The following is a 16,944-nucleotide window of genomic DNA, read 5'->3' as shown; positions in this document are numbered from 1 at the left end:
GTTAGGCAGTTTTTATGGTAGATCGACTCCTATTCTTTCATTCTTTAGTGTTTGAGTAGGGTTTTCGTTAACCCTACACTTAGCTTCATCGCCAGCTTCATTGCCTGCTTCTATTTTCGATGGTGGGTTACTCTGAGTTCCTACCACCTCTAACTATTTTTTTTTGTAGCTTTGTTTCCTTGTGATTAGCTCTTGCAGTCTTTTCTATTTCTGAATTGAACGCAAGATTTCTTGAAGCAGATCTGGTCATAAGAAAAAGAAACAAGATTAGTACGTTACCAGTCCCCGGAAATGGTGCCAAATTTTGGTGCATCATTGAAGGCACCAAAAATAATCTATCCCTAATAAATAACGAAAAGAATAGTATAAGGGAAGTAAGGTCAAATCCTCGAGGATTGGATCGCTACAGCTTCTTGTTATTCAAAATCCTAGGCAAAGTCGTGCCCAAGAAAAACGTCTAACTTGGGAAAAAATAAAGAAAAAACAAAATTAAAAATAAGGATGAGTTGAAATTGAATAAATTGAAATTGCAATTGTAAAAAGAAATAGAGTTGAGAAAAGGGTTTTTCGATTTGAAAGATTCCAGCCTCCAGTTATCTCAATCCTTCTTGGATTCAATCATAGGCTTTTAGGTGATCCTTCTTATGACCGAATAAGGCAGTTATAGTGGAAGAGGATGCCTACGACAACCAGCCTCACTTAGGTTTTAGCCTTACGTGTAACACCCTAAACCCTTATCCGTCGTCGAAATAGGGTTATAAGGTATCACCAGTCAAAAACACGTTTTCAGATAATCATGTACACACACACACTTATAATAACTAAAAGGAAGAAAATATAAACAATCGTTAAGTAATTTCATAGTCTATTTAATTACTAGTACTACAAAGTTGAATATACTTTTAATTCAAACTCATAATACATGCAGATATACAGACCTCATTACACTTTAATCGCACACTGTAACCATATACAATTACATTACGCAAATGTACCACTATTTTTTTTATTTAAAAATCATATCAAATTAGACATTCATTTAATATTAAGTTAAACACTTATTCACCACACCAAAACACATATAATTATTATAATTTATTATTGCATATGCCATTATTCATCTAGTCATTCTTTCATGCATTTAGCTAAGCCAAGTTTGATCTTAACTATTACTCATTCACGGTTCAAATCAATTGACTTATAAATATATATATATATATATATATATATACTTTAATTGTTTAAATCATTATACTTATTCTATAATATAATATTACAACATTTAATATGCTACAGATTGGACACAAATTTACTATAACTACCTATATTAATCACATTTACCAAAATATGATACAATATAAATTAATGATTTCATATAATAATCCCAACTTGTCATTATTAGCTCAAGGCATTGATTAGCTTCCACAGCCAAATTTAAACAACTTATACCCATCCAAAAACATGCATCCATAATTCAACTAGTTGATCGAAAATACTTAATAACTAAAAGAGTTTATTCCTGAAATTTCAAAATATTGATCACACATATAGACATATACGAACGTAATTATTACATACTTTATATCAAATATATCAAATCAAATTATCATATACAAAAATATTCATATAAGTAATGCCAAGCCACAAATAAATCAAATTTTCTTATTCAATTGTATATTATAACCGAATATACCAATATATTATTGAATTAGTTTCAAACTAATTCATGTATGTCTTACATGTTCAAAACCTTGACCAAATCAATTTAACATGCTATGAAAATGCATACACACAATGATCATTACACCATCCATTTTAAGTTTACCAACCATTGTCAAACCATTACTAACACATATAACGTCTATCATGTGAATTATTCTTGCATAGGATATAGCATTTAAGCAAAAGTGTGCTCAAACCACAATACAAAATACAGCCAAAATTATGAAAAACAAGATCACAAGACATTATAACAAAGCCCACATAAAGTCAAACTCAAACATAAATAGCAAGCCATTTTCACATGGCTAATATACAAACACATTCAAAATAATTAATCCCAAAACTAGTCTATACATGCCATAATTTAAGTTTAGCTTATAAGGTACCAAAACAATAGATAGTGTGATGAGCTTGGCTGACAATCCCCGAGCTTGTAGCTTGACTTCAAAATTTATAAAACAGAATAAACATAGCACACAAAATAAGCTATCAAAACTTAGTAAGTCATAAGCAAATAAACAACTCATTACTATAAATATCTTATGATAATCAAACAAATACATTAACATTTTTATGCTTGACCTCAAACTTATAAATTATATATGTGAAACATTTTCCATAAGCTATAATACACCTAAGTCGAATGCATATATGACCATTTAACACTTGTAAATTTACTTCCAGCCAAATAGTCATAATAAATCACACATCCGTTTATTCACTTATATAACATAAGAATCATTAGATAACATCACTTGTATAGCTTAAACCTAAGTAGCCGAATACGCAAGTATACATATACACATACTAAACGACATTTCAATACCACATAATTTGTTCATCACAAGCCGAATGTACATATCCAAATATACATGGATTTCTCATTTGCAAAATATATGATTTATAGCATACAACTACAATACTTTCTTACCTTGTCTTGAGTAAATACCAAATTAACTCGTACCTGACCACTTAGCTCATATTATACAATCCGTACACGGTTTACTTTTGCCCGATGAACCATTCGAAATTGGATAGGACACTCGGATAATCACATAAATCGTATAATGCCAATGTCCCAGACGTGGTCTTACATGTAGCCACATATCGATGCCACTGTCTCAGACAGGGTCTTACTCGTAAACACATATCAAAATCATAAATCGGTGCCATGGACTTACTCGCACATATATCAGAATCCTATGTCATGACATACGTATCCTAGTTATTCCTAAGGTTCATACGGGGCTTTCGGACGATGTATCTCGGTCGAATCGAACTCAGAAGTGTAGTAGCCACATTTAATCATATTCGACAATAGTATATTTAAATTCGAACATTTCATAACAGCACATAAATATAATATTAAATTACCAATAAACACATTTATTTGCTTATAAACTTACCTCGGACGATACAAAACGGAATCGGGCAGCTAGTCGACGACTTTCGTTTTTCCCCGATCCAAGTCTGATTTCTTTAGTTCTTGATCTAAACATATTCAAATTAAGCTCATTAAAAATATTTCCATTCAATTTAGTCCAAAAACACATAATTAGGAAAATTACCATTTTACCCCTAACATTTACAATTTTTACAATTTAGTCCCTATTGCATAAAACACAAAATACACCAAATTGCCCTATACTTATGTTGGGTCGAATTTTACTCACTCAAAAACAAGTCCATATATTCAATTTATTTCACATTTTAGTCCCTCAACTTATTATTTTTTGCAATTTAGTCATAATTACTCAAAATCATCAAAAACTCCAATACAAAATATGTTAATCTAAAACATATATTTCATTTTACATCATCAAACAACAAAAACCACAAGCTATCAACAATGGCACAACTCAAAATATTCATCAAAATAAAAAATTCAAGCATGGGTTTTGTAGTACTCGAAGCAACGATCTCAAAAACGTAAAAATTATCAAAAACCGAGCTGAACACTTACCTTAATCTAGCTTGAACAAGGCCGAACCCTACTTTGTTTTCTTTCTGTTTCTTTGTTTTAGTTTCGGTGCAAAGATGAAGGAAATAACATGAATATGGCTTATTATTTTATGATATAATAACATATATTAATTTATTATTAATTTACCTAACTAACCTTAATGAAATAATAATAAAATTATATAACCTATGTCCATTACCACACAAGCCACATGTTAATGGAATAATTACATTACAAATACTCCAACTTAGAAAACCACTAACTATTTGGCCCTTTTACTTTAAACTATCAAATTTTCAATTTATGCAATTAAGTCCTTTTATTTAATCGGACGCCTTAACTACAAAATTAAATCCCGAAAATTTCACAGATATAAATTCACACAAAATAAACACAAGAAATAATTTTTAAATATTTTTCTGACTCGAATTCGTGGTCCCGAAACCACCATTCCGATTAGGGTCTAAATCGAGCTATTACATTACAATTTAGAGGAACTTGACTTTAGCCAACCGTCACTTTTGTGGGACCGTCTTACACTAGATCACCATTTCTCAATGGCAAATGCCATGCCATTTCGTCTCTTGGGCTCAACAACAATTGACGCAGTAAGTTAGCAAATCTACTGTTCAAGCTTCGTAAAACATACAAAGCAGTCGCCTTTGCATAAGATGAAAAGATTACATTTGGAAGGACATGAACAGAAGTGTCAGTCTCGTAATGCAGAGAAATGATGAATACTCATTGAGACGGGTTAAGTACGGGTTCTAAGCCTCATGAATTTTTTTGGAGGAGTCTTGATAACCTTTGGCTAGATGAGTTTAGTGGCTCATGTTTTTTAGGAAATAAAACACAAGTTTAGTGGAATGGAATTTTATTAGAAAATAAAAGGAACAAAAATGCTAAAAGCCTTAGGAGGAAGGAGTTGTTTCCAGAAATGATGAGTGAATATTCATGTCATTCCATCCCCTATTTATAGTACATAAAAAACCTAGTTTGTTCCTATTTAAACTCTAGAAGCTAATAAAAGATAAAATTTGAAATTAGATCTAAACAATACCATAATAATCCTAACAATAATCCTAAAAATAAAATTCAAATTTAAATAAAGTCTTACGTTCATAAATCTTTTCTTTGAAATTTTTTTTCCCCAAGTCTTTTACACTTTACATTTTCGGCACCACTTCTTCTCTATTTCTCATGTTCACCCGTTTTGTCTTTAAATTCATGCTTTTTGCCCCCAATTTTCCTTTTATCGTTTAGTCCCTATAAGATTAAAAAAAACCATAAACAAACCAAATTAGTAGGATCGTACTCAAAATATGTATGTAATTAACACATAAAAGTATGTCATTTTAGAGTATTATCACAACTAGTATGGAAAGAGTTAACTCTATTTCAATTCAACAGCCTTTTAAATTTGGATTAAAAGTGTTCCACCGATCCACCCATTGCTCTTTTGCTAATGGTTCCTCAGGTGGCTGGCCAAGAGGTGGTTTTTCAAGGCTTTTGTTGGCTAAAATGGAAGGTAAAATGGAATGGCTATGCATGGGAAGAATAAAACAAGAGAGGGAATGAGAGAATGAATGATGTTTTTGAAAATGAAGGATGAGGGATGTTTTGAGAGGTGGGAGTAGTGTGGTATTTATAGGTGAGGTTGAGGGTGAAATTTAATAAAAATAGGGATTGGAGTCCCTCCATCTTCTCTATTGCTTGGCTGGCCACAATATGTAGAAATTGAATTGATTTGGTTGTTTATTTTAAGCACAAAATCGTGCTACAATTAGGCATAGAACGGTTTTAAAGGCAATATTCCAAGGCTCTTTTCTGATTAAATTGCAACTACAGAGACCTTCAATAAAATATCCCAAAGCTGATTTTTGGGCAGTCATGTGCTTGTGCCAAATTTGGGCTTGACATTCTCTTGTTGGACGGTTTCATGATCCAATAAATAACTAAACATGTCCACTTTGTAACAACACTTTAGCTGGGTAAAATTAACATCCTTATGACCTAATTCTGCATGGTTTTGCTGTCTAAGTAAGGTGGATGTGTTCATGTCCATGCAACATTGTGATAATATCATCTTCCATGGACCCTCTGCATAATAAAAATTAACATGAAAATAATAGAATTTATGCACAAAAATCCTGTAATAAAGCATAATTTTTCTTGCTTTATAAATTCATGTCCAATATTAACATTTAAACAAAATCCACTTAATTTTCCAAGATTAATATAATTATTAAGTCAAAAGATGGTAAAAATTGCTAGAAAAATCCTATATAATTTCAAGTTTACACACCCCCAAACTTAAACCATTGCTCGTCCCGAGCAATGTTCAGGCACAACAAACTTTTGTTAAGGTAACTTTTGCAATATGGTTAAGCAGCATCAATCTTTGTACAAGTCATACATCTATAAAATCATGCTCATAAATTATTTTTATTGATAAGGAACTAGAATGAAAATATTATTTCCAAACTTTATATTAAGTAAAAATATTGTCAACATGAGTAATAGTATGCATGCTTTTCAAAGTCATATATAACAGTCACCAATCAACAAGCTTTTCTTATCAATGTAAACATAGCAATCACAAGGCTTAATTAGTGGTCACCATATGTTGAACTTAGCAATTCCTCTCCACTAATGTAGTCGGTATAATCATCAAATCAATAGGTCTTTTATTAGGTTGTAACATGGCTAGGCTAAAGGTAGGGATAAACAGAAGTGAATTTTTAGGTTTAATCATCTTAACTCTAACATTGTCTTGGATTCTTTTGTGTCATAATCTTCATGGGCCTCTACAACCCCCCAAACTTATTTTGAACTCATGCTCAACCTTTATTTTTCAAAATTTAAGCAAACTTTTCTTTGCTCTTTATTCTTTTGAACAACTCGAGAAATGAAAGAAGGCTTCCATCTCCAAGTTTAATTTAGACATAGCTCGCTTCTTTTTGGGTGTGAAGCAGTGTCAAACCAAAATACCCAACAAGCATCAGCTCTCTCTTAAAAGGAGGTGGTCTAGCTTTCCTTTGTTCTTTCATCTTCCTTTCTTTTTCTTTTCTTTTCTTTTTTTTTTTGAACATGTGAAGAGCACGTACATCTTTTGTATTTTTCCTCAAACTATAACACCCCTTACACATATCTGACACCAGAACAAGGTACGAGGCATTACAAGACTTAAACTCACACAATCATACAAAATCGAGTCCTGAATTTCTGTCCAAATTTTAAACTTTTCATTCACATACATGTCGTCCCTTATCTAGGCCCTCGAGGCCCAAAACATACATTGGGTGTGGTTCGAGACTGAACTGAAAACTTCTGGAACTTTCATATCATTTAGAAAATCTTTCTTCAACACAAGAGTCACACGCCCGTGTGGGTAGGCCGTGTGGTTACACACGCCAATGTGGCTTGGGACACGCTCGTGTCATCAGCCCGTGTAACTCTCTGTTTATGACATCATCAACTAAATAGGTTCACACGGCCAAGTCACATACCCGTGTGCTTAGGCCGTGTGGCAACTTAAATTCCAAAATCAAGTCTAGACTTCACACGGCCAGAGCACGTGCCCATGTCCTGAGGCTGTGTCCTTCACATGGCTGAGACACACGGTCGTGTATTTGCCCATGTGTTTACTACTAAGCATTTTTTTTGCTTTTATTACGGTGCAGGGGACACACAGCTGGATTACACGCATATGGGACAGATCGTGTGTCACATACAGTCTCGACACATGCCCGTGTGTCGACCCGTGTGGACCACTATAAGGCTATTTTCCAAGCCTTTTGTCACCCTTTGACACTCGCATAATTAAACATATCTCATGGCACACATCATGTAACATTTTTTGACAATCATTCATACCAAAACAAGACTAATTCATGCCCAAGCAATGCTACCATTTCACATACTCAAATTAACAAGATTACTTAAGGCATTCCACAATAATTTCTTATCCAATCAATATTATTATTAATCTATTCTCAATTTACACGTTTAAACCATGATCATAGCCATACCAATTTGTCATCATTCATTCATTATACTTATGTGCCATATCATATCATCCATCATCATCAAGCATTCACATCACCAAGACTTCGACGCATGCATACATAAACAATTAGGTTTACAACCCAATAATCAACATGAGCCACATCTAATGGCCTTATACAAGTTGGACCACAAGCTATTCTAGGTCAACACATTTGGCCACATTAACAAAGTCATCATTACTCAAGAGACAAAGTCCTTCTACATGCCATAGACTCAACTACTTGAATTCAACTATACCCATAGTGATAGCTTGATAGTGTGATGGCATCTCTGACGGTTTCCAACCCGAGCTAGCTAAATTAACCTATAAAAGATAGAAGGCAAGGGGAGTAAGTTTTAAAGCTTAGTAAGTTCACATGCAAACAATAAACAACCATTAATTTTTATTTACTTTATTCATCTATAAGAATACCATAATTACAATTGACCTTAAATTATAAGATTTCCGCTTATTCATTCTTAGTGCTTGCTTATTTATCTCATAAACACCGTTTACATGCCTTTGCATTAGCCTAGCCACTATAGTCTCCCCACTATAACATATCGCATTAACTATCAAGTTATTTCCATCCTCTTAATTACATGCACATTATTTGGGAGTAATCATAATTTCATCATATAGTTTAACCATCTTTCACTTGTCTAAACTCGTATCTTACTATATTCCCATAATGACTTTGTTCAGCAATTGTCCCCGTCTTTCTTTTCCTCATATCCAAGAAAACTCTGTTTAAATAAATGAAACATAAAATGTCACTAATCAATTAGGCTCCTAAGCCTATCACATTATCATTATTAAATCTTATCGTGCATCCATTCATCATAAATGTAGATCACTTGTCACAAGATTATCAATGTTTCACAAGTATAACTTGTTCATGTATATTCTCACCAAGAATTCATCACATATCAAATTCACTTCACATGAGTACTGTGTACATACTTGTACCACTTATAATATAGTCACATACTTTCTCGTTCTTAACATACTCGTTGAAATACAATTCGAGCATATAAACATATTAGATCATATCTTAATTCAGCCCAACAACCTAACACATAATCATCATTTATATTTATCATATATCCAGCATCACAAGTATGTACACTATCAACCATAATGGGTAGTAAACAATTATTTCCACAATAATCATGAATTTACAATTTTAGGCTTACGTACATGCCTGTTTACTCATAGTAATTTCATTGTACACTATCAACCACAATGTGTAGTAAACAATTATTTCCACAATAATCATGAATTTACAATTTAGGCTTATGTACATGCCTGTTTACTCATAGTAATTTCATTCTCATACTCTTAGTACCGTATCAATGCCATACCCGGAGATGGTCTTACATGAAATATCATATCGACACCATGTCCCTGACATAGTCTTATATGAAATCACATACCGATGCCATATCCCAAATATGGTCTTATACAGAATCAAGGTAGTACTAATAACATGACATTTGTATTCTACCCTTGAGGTTAAATCGAGATTTCTCATTTCTCGAAACTTCGTTGAAATCGTCATTAATCAATTTCATAAAAACAAATGTATACAATTCATGCAATATCAAAATAGTAAATACACAACATAAGGTTGCATTATTTACGCGTGAACTTACCTCGATACCGAAATGGCAAAAAGGGACCTAATCATCAATTTCACATTTTTCCCCCGTTCTAGGCCCAAATCTCATTTTATTTGATCTATAAGATCACATTTAGCCTATTTATTAGTCACATTATTCAATATGATCCAAAAATCATATTATGGCAAAATTACATTTTTGCCATAATGTTTAACATATTTACAATTTTCCCCTAGGCTCGTAAAATGAAATGTGTTCAATTTCTTTACTACCCATGCATAGACGAATCATTTTCATGCCTATAGAAGCTCACAAATTTCAGAAGTTCACACATTAACTCATAAATTTCACATTTCACAAATTAGTCCCTATTTCACATTTTCATCAAAAGTCCCTTAACAAAAGTTGTTCAACACAAAACAAGGTTTCATTTTATTCTATTAAAATTCAAAAACATCAAAAATTTTCTCATGGAAAAACTCTATATTTCCAACCATATTGCAAATTAGTCCCCTATTTAGTTAGATTAAGTTACAAGGGTTCCAAAAACATAAAAATCAACAAAAACAAGCACAAATTTCACTTACATGCAAAGGATTTAAGTTGCTGAAAATTTGAGCTTCAATACCCCATTTCCTCTTGTGTTTTTTGGTGGATAAAAGATGGAGAAGAAAGGTGGCCATTTATTTTATTTTATTAATCTTTGCTTTTGTCATCAAATACCAACTTTCACCAAATTTTGACTTTTCATTTATTACACTCCATGTACAGCCATCCACACATATAATCACCTAATTTCTAATTAAAGACCTCAAATTTTAATTTCTATAGCTATTTAACACATTTAACTAATAGAACACAACTTTAGCACTTTAGCGATTTAGTCCTTTTTCACAATTTAGGCATTCAAACGGTAAAATTTCTTAACAAAATTTTTACACAATCATATTATCATGTTGTAGACCTCAAAAAAATATTAAAATAAATTTTATGACCTCAAATTTGTGGTCCCAAAACTATTGTTTCGGCTAGGCCCAAAATCAGGTTGTTACACAAACTTTGATCACCAAGACAAATTTAGTTAAGATAGGTGTACAAGAAATAGGATAAAATTAAAAAGATAATAATATGGCTCATGGTGAAGGTAATTTTTAATAAACAGGCCAGTAAGCTTAAAAGTAAAATTTCAAGGGTTAATTTAATAAGGTTGGCTTAAAAGGCTCAAACGATCCAAAAAAGAGTGTCTATATCATGTTTAGATTATTGTACCTCCTAGGATTTTGCCTCAAGAAAGTTACTAAGTCAATTCTAAAGACTTAAACCTTCATGCATGTCTACTTTCCAAGAAATTAAATTTTCATGGAAAATACTACATAAGACTAAAAAACATACAAGCATTCCATCACTCAAGATAACATAAAAATAACTTAGATAAAAAAAAAATCATGCTTGTATTTGAACAAAGTTATGAACAAAAACTCTCTTTGAACATTCACTTATTCCAGCATACTTAGGTGAAAAGATTGAAACATACTTGCAAAATTTAAAAATTCATGCAAAGTATTATCTTACCCCCTTTAAAAAGAAGCAATGTCCTCATTGAGAAAATAAAGTAATGACTGAAAATTGAACACCAAGTAGGGTTGTAAGAAAAGAGAGTTGAGTCATAAAGACTGCTTAAGTACTAAGTCTTTCTTAACAATCCAATCCTAGACATGTTTATTCCCATTACCATATCACTTTGTTGTTTCTAATGTTAAAGTAAAATACTAGTTAGGAAATAAAAATAAACACCGAAAATAAATAAATATTAAAGACAAGAAATTCCCCCATTTTATTTATTTGAATTATCCCTCTTGTCTTCCTCCTTTGATGCTTCATCATCGCTTTCATCCTTATCCTCTCTATTTCATAATCCAAAGATATAATCTGGGAACTTAGGAACAAAATTATTAGAGATATTTTTGAAAGCATTTTTTTATAGAATCATCTTTAATCTTCACATCTTTCCAATAAGCCTGTTGTTGGTTATTCATAAATTTCATCATATCCATCATCATTGAAAATTCTAATTTCTTCGTAGTATTTGAAGAAGTTGGCATAATAATGGTCAACTCAAGATCAACACGGCTTATTAGCATTCAACTCCTCTCTTGGTTTAGAAACTTATGGTTCCTTTATCTATTCTGGATTGTTTGTGTAACAGCCGGTTTTTCGTTAAATCAGAACAGTGGTTTTAGAACCACAAACCTGATGTCAAAAATTTATTTTAATGTTATTCTTGGTGTTTACAGCATGAAAGTATGAATGTGTGAAATTTTCGTGAAATAATTTTATCATTTAATTATTTAATTTGAGAAAAAGGACTAAATCGCATAAAATGCAAAAGTTTCATTCTATTTGTTAAAAGTGTTTAAATGCTATGAGATATTAAATTAAAGGTCCTTATTATGAAATTAGACCATGGATAATAGGATGGACATGTATGGACATATATTAAACATGTTTTGATGTATTAATAAAGGTTAAAATAGTAAAATGTAAAATAAGTAAAGATTAAATAAAACAAACCAAATTCCTTCTTAATTATCATCTTCTTCACTGATTCATAAAAGCAGAAAAGCCATTAACAAGCTTTGAAGGTTCGGCTCTTGCATGTTTATATAATCAAGAAAGAAAGAAATCAAATTTAGATCGGGGAAAATCAAAGGTTATCGAATAGTCGATCCGGCCCGTCTATCCCGAATACGAGGTAAGTCCATATACAAATAAATGTCTTTAAATTGAATTGTATATGTTTATTTGTCATTAAACTGCATTGAATATCGAATGATCAAATATGAGCAAGGATCGACAGGGTTACAATATCTGAAAGCCGCGTACAAACCTCAGGAATAGTATAGGATACTAATGTCATGACATTAGGATTACCGAGATGAGATTACATGTAAGACCATGTCTGGGACATTGGTATCTTTATTTGATTTCGTGTAAGACCATAGCTGGGCTATCGACATCGATATGTGATAATATGTAAGATCATATTAGGAATATGGCATTGTATGAACTATATGTGATTTTCGAGTATCCTTAACGATTCCAAAAGGTTTAACGGGAAATGTCAAGACGAGAAAGAATGTGTGATTGAATGAAGTGATACAGGTACATACGAGATTTATACGAGTATTGAAAATAAAAGTATTTGTTGAATTTACATGTATTCCTTGAATAGATATACAATGAGAAAGGTTTATGAATTTATATGTGCTTATTCATAAATTGTCTATATGATAGGAATGATGTTTCATAAAATAATTTATTTTTTTATGGCTTACTAAGCTTTTTAAGCTTACTTTGTGTGTTCTTTCCCTGTTTTATAGATAATCGAAGCTAGCTCGGACTCGGGGATCATCAGGAAACATTGTTACACTATCAATCAACTTGTTGGTACTTTTGATACTTTGTAAATGTGGTATATGGCATGTATAGCTAGTGTTATGATGATATGTTTTGAGTAATGATATTAGTCATGAGAGTTGGCTTGTAAATGATGTAAATGTTGGTGTGTATTTGGCCAATTAGGTTGGCTTAATTTATGAGTTTGGTAAGTGATATGTGATGTATAAATTGCCTTGTGTTTTGGCATGTTTGGTATGGCATGTTTTGACTTGGTTTTAAGATGATGAATTGGTAAGTTTTTGGTTATGAAATGATTGTTGAATGGATGGAATTTTAAATGGCATGAAATGTATATGAAATATCATGTTTTGGATGTCTATAAATGTATTAAAATGGTAGAAAATGATGTGGTTTAGGTATGCTTGATAAGGGTGAGAAATGTGGTTTAAACCAAGCCTAATTTCGAACCACACGATTGAGCACACGGGCGTGTGACTTAACCGTGTGCCTATTGTAAGCTAGTTAAAATAAGTTAGCGAGTTACACGGCTTAGACACATGAGCGCGTCTACTAGTCGTGTGTGGCACACGGGCTAATACATGGGCGTGTGGCCAGCCGTGTGACCTAAGTCAGTATACCCTCCTGATTTCACATGGCCATGGCACACGGGTGTGTCTCTGGCCGTGTGATACAAGTCAGTATGTATGCTCTGTTTTCGCACGGCCTGTGACACGGGTGTGTCCGTGACCGACTGAGGCACACGGCCTGTTCACACCGACGTGTCATCTTCTTCAACATCAGGTAGGTTAAACAAACCATTAATGGACTAAGAAGTTAAGGGTACCTTCTTCTTACTAACAAGAACATCAATAGCATCTGGCATAGTTAAATTGGCATAGAACTCTCGAACTAACTCCTCTTGCGGTAATGATCATGCATCACAAGAATTGTAATGACCCGATAGTCACGGGCAATCGGAAAGTCTATTTTCAGGTCTCATTTTTCGTAAAACAGATTCGTAAATATTTTATATTTACGTGGTTAATAAGGTTTTGGCTAGATCAATTAGCTTGAATTAAGAATAATTAGGTGTAAGGATTAAATTGAATAAAATATGAAAGTTTAATTAGAGATTAAAGAAAAGTAAAGGACTAATTGAGTAATTAAATCTAAATTTACAAGTGTTTGGTGTTGAAAAGGACATTTGTAAAATTAATATTCATATAATTATATTATATTATATATATTTACTTATTATTTAAGTAAATTTTATTATATTATATTATATTATATTATATTATTATAAAAAAAACATAAAACAAAATAAAGAAAGAAACTAAAAGAATAAAAAGAACAAGAAATAAATGAAACAGGGAAGAGGAAGGGAGAAAGAAAAAGAAAAAGAAAAATTAGGGCTTCAAGTTCAAAGCTTAATTGGTAAGTCAATTTAGTCCATTTTCTTGTAATTTTTATGTTTTTAGAATCCTAGAGTTAAATACTACTTAATTTATATTGGAATTTTAGAAAATGTTGAATTTTTAGATGATGTTTATGTTGGATAATTTAAGTACTTGGGGTTAAATTGATAGAATTCTAAGTTAGAAATGAAAAAAATGATCGAATTGTAAAATAAATTATAAGTTTTGAGTAATAGGGACTAAATTGAGAAATTTTCAAAATTTAGGGATTTAAGTGAAATTAGAGAGTTGAAATTAGTCTAAAGTGAAAATTGAATGAAAATATGGAACTAATTTTGAAGAAATAAACTTAGTATCGGTTTAAGGACTAAATTGGAATTTTGGAAAAAGTTGAATAAAAATTGAAATATTCAATGTGAAATTGTATTGTATTGATGAACTTCAATTGTTTCAATTCCGTAGCTAACGTTGTGCTGGAGACCTCGGCTAAGAAAGGAAAAGATAAAGATAACGAGGAGTAGCTTAGAAATTACAGTTTGTATTTCTATAATCTAAATCTAATTATTAAATTGTGGTATTTTGATTTAATGTTCATGGTAAATAGTTGAGGTGAGTATAAGATATTTTGATATTGATTTGAAATAAATCGATCTTATGAGTATATGTGATTATTTGAATAGATATGAATATTGATTGAAATTGAAAAGTGATTTGAAACCTTATTAATTATATCGGGCTGAGTCAGATATAGATGGCATGCCATAGGATTGGAAATGTTCAGGGATACTTCGACTTCGAGTTGATGAGACACTGGGTGTCACATTATTACTTCGAATAAATTTGATAAGTTACTGGGTACCAATTTAATTCGGCAAGGTCGATGAGACACTAGGTGTCAACTTGTCACTTCGAATTATCTAATAAGGCACTGGGTGCCAAACTGGTGTGTTTTGGTCGTGTATCCATTCGAGTCTGAGTCATGTTCATAGGGGTAATTGAAGTAAACAGTGACATGATTGATATTGAATGATGATTTGCTATATGAATAGAAACATAAGAATTGTGAATTTATGAATTGGTTAAAAATGAACAACATTATTGTTCAAATGAATTGAGTTTACATTGTAAAAAGCTATCTGGGATAGAAAATAATAAGAATTGAATGTGTTTTAAATGCATCCCTATGAATTAATTAATTATATAAATATGGTTATTGTATGATTTAATGTATATGTTATATTAATTTACCTTTAAGCATTCGGATTATAGAAATACCACTGAGTTCATACTTAGCGTATGATTTGTTTTCTGTGCGCTGGTTAAGTGTTAAAGTTGATCGTTGATTCGGCATCCACAATAATCCCAATCTCAAAACATGGTGAAGTATACTTCTTTTTGGCAATGGCATGTACCTAGGATGTCTTATGTTTGTCATTTTGAAAAATGATTGTAAATGATGTCATAAGATGACATTGGTTGCTTATATATGTGTGTGTGTGTGTGTGTGTGTGTGTGTGTGTGTGTGTGTGTGTGTGTGTGTGTGTGTGATATGTTGAGGTTTAATATGAGATGTTTGAGTAAATGCATAAGTGAGTATGATATAGGAATATATGGGTTGACATTGACATGATTTTAAAATTAGCATGAATGAAGTTTTAATGGATTGTTTTGATAATAGATATGAAGTATCTATGAGGGAACATTGATAAGGTCAATAAGTTGATTGTTTTGACATGTTTTAGATGTATTTGAATGTGTTTTTGATTGGTTGAATGATTGGCTTTTGAGTTGCTTGTTGTTAAAGATTGCAAGGTATGGTAAACTTGATGCTTCAGGTTCATCTTGAGTCCACACAGCCAGGCACAGGGGTGTGTTACTAGACTGTGTGAGACACAGGCTAACACATGGGCATGTGAATTGGCCGTGTGTCCCCTATAACCTTAAAATTTTAAAATAGACTACTCAGGTAATTTCACATTAGTATAGACACGAGCGTATGTCTGTGAGACACACGGGCGTGTGGTTGGCCGTGTGATCTAAGTTAGAGAGTTACACAAGGTTGGACACGGCTTGAGGCATGGGCGTGTCTATGGTCACACGAGCCCTTCACCACACGGGCATGTGTGCCTTACATCTAGGAAAACTTTTGAAATTTCATGAAAAATTTCTGACATACCCGATTAAGTTCTGATTTATTTCTAACATATATTTTGGGCCTCAATGGCTTAATAGAGGGACAATATGATTAATTTATGATGTGTATGTTAAATGATTATGTAAATGTTCGTATTTAATCTGAAAAGTCCGATAATGCTCCATAATCCTGTTCCGATGATGGATATGGGTTAGGGGGTGTTGCAAGAATAGTTTCAATTGAGGGCATCAATTGTCTTTCGTATTGGCCAAGGCACAACCATCTTGTCATTGCTCTCCAAATTAAAACATTTTTCTGACATCATGGGTTGATTTTTGAAGATGGAATTAAACCTTTCTTTCGCTTCCTCATCTTGAATCACAATTGGATTTTTAGCAGAAGTCTTAAAGGATCTAGTTATTTTGCGAGACATGGTGATTTTTCCAAAAAAAAAAAAGGCAAAACTTCGGCAAAAGGAAGGAAAAGAATCGGCAATGGATGGGAGCAAGGAGTTTGCGACAACGATAAGCTTGTGACAGCAATGGGATTACAAAGGTTGTAAGCTTGCAACAGTGATGGACTTACGACTGAAATGGACTTGCGGCAGCAAAAGACTCGCAGTGACAATAATGAGGTTT

The 16,944-nt window shown here is 32.3% G+C and overlaps 1 long non-coding RNA gene across 1 annotated transcript; it reads right to left on the bottom strand.

Moving 5' to 3' along the window:
• Positions 1 to 38: 38 nt before the first annotated feature.
• On the bottom strand, positions 39 to 5,296 carry LOC128286456 (uncharacterized). Its single transcript, XR_008277021.1, has 4 exons — positions 5,078 to 5,296; positions 4,803 to 4,951; positions 3,129 to 3,213; positions 39 to 242 (listed from the first exon to the last, which is right to left on the bottom strand). It is a non-coding gene; the product is annotated as an uncharacterized LOC128286456 (long non-coding RNA).
• Positions 5,297 to 16,944: the final 11,648 nt, after the last annotated feature.

Source organism: Gossypium arboreum, chromosome 13, assembly GCF_025698485.1.
Source record: "Gossypium arboreum isolate Shixiya-1 chromosome 13, ASM2569848v2, whole genome shotgun sequence".
Taxonomy (NCBI): Eukaryota; Viridiplantae; Streptophyta; class Magnoliopsida; order Malvales; family Malvaceae; genus Gossypium; species Gossypium arboreum.
This window is presented reverse-complemented; position numbering and strand designations above follow the sequence as displayed.